Consider the following 6,701-nt stretch of genomic DNA (forward strand, 5'->3'; position numbering starts at 1 on the left):
TGCCCAGGAAGAAAATCCTCCTGCCTGCCTTCAACTAGCAGGGAGGCAGCATCAGCCCTATGCCTGCAGCACAGCTGGACCCTGCCTAGCTGCAGAAAACCTCCCCCAAACAATCTCGACCCCATGACAAAATCCAAGCCTTCCCCAAGTAGATTCAGAGCTCAGAAGCACTTTCTGTGCTCCAGGTACCCCACGGTTTCACTGCTCCATGGCAACATGTGGGGCAGACACTTACATCAAAACTCTACCTTAACTTGCTGGCTCCCTAGGTCTAGGGGCCCAGCCCAGGCTCCCTGCTTGCCCTACAGGGGCAGAGACTAAACCCTATTCTTAGCTCCCACATCACCTGCCTCCCTGGAGCACTAGAAGCCCCTGCAAAAAATCCACTCCTGACTCACTTTCTTAATGAAGTTGGGGGCTGGAGACATCTTGAAAGTTCCCTAAAGCCAGCAGTTTCTTCCTCCTCCCCATATAGCTTGTCCTGTCTCTGCCGTAAGCCAGATGGTGAGGGTGTGGGTGTGGCAGGACCCACATATGCCCGAGTCAGAGCAGGACTCCAGCTTGGTACCTAGTGCTGATGCTCATTGGCTAATGCTCAACAATCTTATCACTCCTCAAAGCCCTAAGCATTTTAATTTATTTATTTAATTGGGAAGGGAAGTACCTGAGATAGAACTCATGATCCCTGTGCTACTTTTGCTCAAGGCTAGCACTCTACCACTTGAGCCACAGCTCCATGTTTGGCTTTTCTACTTATTTCTGATAAGAGTATCACAAACTTTCCTGCCCAGGCTGGCTTCAAAATGTGATCCTCAGAATTTAGCCTCCTGACTACCAAGTTTATAGGTGTGAGACACCTACACTGGAAAGCTTTTATTTATTTGTTTATTTGTTTATTTATTTATTTTGGGCTTGGGGCTTGAACTCAGGGCATGGGTGATGGTTCAGTGCTCTTTTTGCTCATGGCTAACACTCTACAATTTTAATCCACAGCTTCACTTTCAATTTTATGGTGATTAATTGGAGATAAGAGTCACACAGACATTTCTACCAAGATTGGCTTTGAACTGTGATCCTTAGCTCCTGTTTAAGTAAGATTACAGGCATGATCCACCAGTACCCAGGCAAACCAGATTTTTAAGACACTCTTATTTTCAACAACCCAACAAGGAAAATAAGCCAGAAGTTGAGCTGTGGTTGAAATGTTATGGTGCAGTTGCCTTGAACAAAATTGGTCTAGGATGGGCACCAGGGTCTGAGCATCGTGGTTCAACGCCAGCCTGGGCAGGAACGTCTGTGAGACTCAACTACAAAAAAAATCACCAGAAGACTGGAAGTGGCATTGTGGCTCAAGGGCAGAGTGCTTGCCTTGAGCTGAAGAGCTGAGGGACAGTGCCCAGTCACAGATTTCAAGTTCCATGGCCAACAAAGAAATGGTCCTGGACATGGGCAGGCCCTGAATTCAAGTCCTACCTAGAACCAAGAACAAAATAAATAAATAAATTCATTAAAAAAAGAAGAAACTATAAAATAAAAAGAAAATATGTGTTGGAAAATAATAGACATTAAGGGAGTTGGGAGGTGTGACCAAGTTGGCAGAGAGTCAGCCATGAGATCAAGTCTAAGGTAGCAGCAGCACTGGCCTTTCCCACACAATCCTCTCCTTCCTCATTGACTACTTGAGCTGGGAACTGGGGGTATTGGTACTATTCCCCAAACCAGCAGCTCCTCCACCTGCCTGCAGTTCAGGCCAGGCTGCCCATCTGCTGAGACAGAGAAGGCTGGAAGAGGGAGGAGTGGAGGCAGGGCCTGCCTATGACCTGATACCACCCCTCAGTTAATATTAGTCTATTTCTTTGGTTTTCCATTCTGTTTATTTCTGGTCTCAAACTAGGATGTGAACTCAGTATTTGCCACTTTCACTCACTGACTAGTGCTCAACCGACTGAGCCATATCTCCAACAACTAGAGATATTTCATTTTTAAAATTAATTTACTTTTAAATTTATTTACATTTCGTGGGGCAGGCCTAGAACTTGAACTCTTGGTTGGGTGATGTCCCTGAGCTTCTTGCATTAAAGGCTAGAACTCTTGCACTTGAACCTCAGCTGCACTTCTATCTCTCTATTATCATTAATTTGAGATAAGAGTCACAGACTTTCCTGCCTAGGCTGGATTCAGATTGGAACATTCAGATCTCAGTGTCATGAGTAGCTAGGGGTACAGGTTGAATCACCTGCACCAGCAATCCATGTTTTGTTTGTTTGTTTTCATTTTTTCTTTTTGTTTTTGTTTTTCCCAGTCCTGGGGCTTGAACTCAGGGTGTGGGATCTGTCTCTGAGCTTCTTTTAGTCAAGGCTGGTGCTGTACCACTTGGGTCAAAGTGCCACTTCTGGCTTTTTCTGTTTATGTGATAAAGAGGAATCGAACCCAGGGCTTCATGCATGGTAAGCAAGCACTCTACAAATAAACCACATTCCCAGGCCCTGAATCCATGGTTTTATTGAAACTCTCAATTTCTAAATTCTGAGGAGGGTGAGAGCTGAAGGATATGGGTTACGAACCACAGAACATCACCAGAAAATTCAACAGCACAAATGAAGTAGAAGTCGCATGCTGCTGGATCATGACTACACAAGTCTGGAGGTTGGGATCTGAGAACCACCATTGGAGACCACTTCTGGCAGGAAATTGCATGAGGTTTGAAAATCCAATAAAGATACAAAGGCAAAAAGTAGGGATGTGGGCAAAAAGAGAGATGGACAGAGCACTGGTCTGGAATAGATTAAAAACGAAAATGAAAAAAGGAAAAACAGAAGAATGGAGTGGAAGTATGATTGATGAGGTCCTGGGTTACTAAATACAGTAATGTAAAAATGTAGCCCAATCCAAACACAAAAGGAGTAAATTTATTACTCATGGGTATATAGAGATATATTTAGTGAGAGTACAGAAGGAATGTCAAATGTAAAACTGCCACAAAGGGATTTTTTCTCTTTCTTCTTTGGTGCTAGATGGCGACTCAAACTTAGGACCTGACTCTGGTTCATTGGCTATTAGTCTACCAACTGGGCCACACCTCCATCACCACATGCAAATCGTCTCAGCTTCTCATGCTTCTGTTCAGCAGCACATGCATTCTTTTGATTGCCCACTGGGTTTGCACATGACACTCCAATGACAGCTCAAGCAGCAGCCTCTTGAAGAGGTAGGGGTAATTAGGTTCCCACTGCAAAATCTCTTCTAAACTGAGTGGGGTGCCTCTTGCCTATGCTCTTGCTATAAAGGAAGTGAGGTGTGTGGGTGATGGTAGGAAGGCAGCTTAGACAGGGGGAAAGAAAACAAAAAATTTCCCTATCAAGTGACCCTAGGGCTTAAGTAAGCACTATGTGGACCTACCTCCAGGCACTCAGCCTCTGGAATGACCACTCTCAGCTATCAATCCTCGGTTTGCACGGCCACAGCTGTCTGGAGGTTGGCTTCAGGATACCCCACTTTCCCCTGCTCTGTGCATTCTAATTGAGCTCCCCATGAGTGCATGAGTTCCAAAGGTTGCAGGGTCCATGCTGCAGCCCCTCGGGTTTCAGGCTATGACTGTAGCCACTGCTTCAGATTCCCCTACATTACTGCTGCCTCTTTTTGGCTTTTGCCCTTTTGCCTTTTTGGCTCTTTGCCCTCATCCCTGGCCTGTCAGAGCCAAAAAGGACCTCCAGGAGGACCCCTGCACACATGCACCAAATGTACCCTGGACTCCCAGTGACTCCTGGTGGTCAGTAGGACTTATATGAACACTAGGAGAGCCTGAAGATAAATGTTACACACACATGAAAACTAGTATGATGGCTTGACCTTCAAGGTCTCTAGAAATGAAGGTTTGACACCCATAAATTTTGCTTCACTATGAATTTTCTATTTTCACACTTAACACCATATACTTTCCTTGTGCTTCCTTTATTGGGTTTTGTCTTACTCTTTCCAAAGAATTATTCTAGTGCGGGCTGATACCATGTCTCTGGTGATGACACCAACAGACCCAAGAGGAAAAGGAAGTGGGACATGGAGTACCCATCCTTTCCAAAAGAGTCCACCACAGGCCAGAAGAGCAATTCTTAGGACAGTGGGCACAGTTTCTGCCTCCCTCTCTGAATCATGGCTCATGTTTGGAAAAGGATTTCAGGAAACCTGAAGTATAGAATTATTGAAATACTGAATTATCTCCAAGACCAAAGAAACAACCACATCTTGTACATTGATCTCAAAAATATACCATGGAGTTCCAGTGAAAATGATCACTTAGATGAAGATAAGACACTGTTTAAAATACAGAGAAACAATGGGAATGCCACTAGAATAGGCAGGGATAATTTGTGTGCAGAAGATATGGACAAGGAAGATGAATTGCAGTTGATTAACTGGGAAATGGACAGTGACAGAGAAGAAACTATTAAAGGCAATTAATGTGAAGATGGAAAGGGTGCCATGGAAATCTCAGATGGTGATTCTCATGCAAGTAGTTATTCTTTGGCAAGTGATGATAGGAAACCTGAGCTTCCTAAGGCAAGACCTGGCTTTATTGCTTAGCTGGACTAAAACTGAAGATTCTCCTGCCTCAAGTTCATGAGTTCTGGGATTACAGTCATGCACTACCACATTCCTGTTTGAAAGATTTAACTCTTATGCTAGATTATTGATTTTTCACCTTTGAGCTTTATAAGCCTTACTTCGACATTTCTGGACCTTGCCATGAACATGTGTCTGAATTATGAGGAAAGGATCGTTCCAAAAGCTTCCCATACTGAAACACCTACCTTGGGTACCTGTCAACTCACTCTGCTCATCTGGCCTTTGTGGAGATGTCCCTTCTGCTCTGGTCATTAAAAGTTCTGCCAGATTCTCATCTGCTTACCAGAAGAACACAGAGGTGGAGGGTTTAATATGGCAATGAGAAAGAAAAAAATTACTTCACTGAAACTTCTGTTATTTGCCTTATTTTTGTTTGTCATGTTTACCTTGCTCACAGATTACATTCTTTTTATGGTATGATGGAGTAATACATTTATTTTCCTAAGCATTTAAGTTTAGTTATTTGTTTTCATTGAGACAAACTTCTGAGAAAGAACAACTAGCCTATGTTCATTTCCACAAATGGATGTTTTGTTTTTCATAATCCCTTGTAAGACAATAATTATTGGTCTGGAAAGTCAGTAAATAGAAACAGATTAAAACTTTTAACAAGACAAATTTATTTGTGACGTCAGTAGGCTTGGATTTTTAGTCTAAACTGTGTGTGACTAGTATTCAGTCTGGTCCACTCAGATGACAAACTTTTGGAGGTTTTGTTTTATTTTCTTGGCAAACCATTAAACATTTCTTCAGAGAACATAAACATCAGACTTTCTTCTCTTCATAGAGTCCACTATGCTTCAGATCATTCATCTGTAACCCTCAGGCAAAATCCAGTGCATTTGCTTTTGATTTATTGGAGCAGTCTAGCTGCCAAAAATAAGGGAAACCATGCAGCCTGTGTTCTCTGAGTCTGGATTACTTCCCACAATATAATGTTTTCCCAGTCTTTCCACATTGTTACAAATGGTAGTCAATCATGCTCTCTGATGGATGAGTGGGGTTTGTGTGTGTGTGTGTGTATACACACACACATATATATATATGTATATATATATATATATATATGTAACCTCATACATATATGCCACATTTTATTGGTCCATTCATGATTTAAGGTTTTTCTTGTTATTGGAAAGTGAGAGACATGAACCTTATCACCCGGTTTGCGGGCAGAGACATGAGCTCTTGGAGCAACAGTCCTGACTCTTGTTACTCTTTTTTTATGGTCTGAAGTGGCAACAGCTGATCAACTATTAATTTGTTCATTTTTGTAAATTCTGGGACCTGATCTAAGTGGCCGTGCACTGTCCCTACGCTTTTTTGTTAAGTCTAACACACAAACACTTGAGCCACAGCAACACTTCTGCTTTCTCTGGATATGTGGTTACTGAGGAATCGAAACCAGGGCTTCATGCATGCTAGGCAAGCACTTTTTTTTTTAATTTTATTTTATTTTATTTGAGAACATACTGTACAGAGGGGTTACAATTACATGGGCAGGATAATGCATACATTTCTTACCAAGCATTGCAGCCTCCTCCTTTGTTTACCCTTCAACTCCCTTCCCAGCCTCCCCCCTCCCCCCCACCCAAACATATCCCCCCTCCCCCCCACACCGACATTGTAAAGTTGGTTTTGACATGACATTTTGTACTTCTCATTGTTGCAACAGGTCCACCTGAATCTTTAAACGACTTGTTTGTCCCCGTCTCCTCCATATGTTATACTGACATCAAATATAGTGAAAGCGGGGGTTACACTGTGGGGGAGGGACATACAAAGCAGCAAAGAAATAATCTTATAAATGCGTTAGAAACACATGCATGAAAGAAACAAAAACATTAAAATACATATTTGAGGGATCGTTTTCCTAACATCACATTATCTGACTTTTTCCGCTTGACTCATACCTATACTAGATATTGCAAATAAGGGAAACCATGGGACCTATGTTTCTTTGGGCCTGGCGTACTTCACTTAATATAATTTTTTCCAAGCCTTTCCATTTCCTAACAAATGGGGCAATGTCATTCTTTCTGATGGAGGCATAGAATTCCATTGTGTATATATACCAC

Source organism: Dipodomys spectabilis, unplaced genomic scaffold (genome assembly GCF_019054845.1).
Source record: "Dipodomys spectabilis isolate Male_0828 unplaced genomic scaffold, ASM1905484v1 ptg000305l, whole genome shotgun sequence".
Lineage (NCBI taxonomy): Eukaryota > Metazoa > Chordata > Mammalia > Rodentia > Heteromyidae > Dipodomys > Dipodomys spectabilis.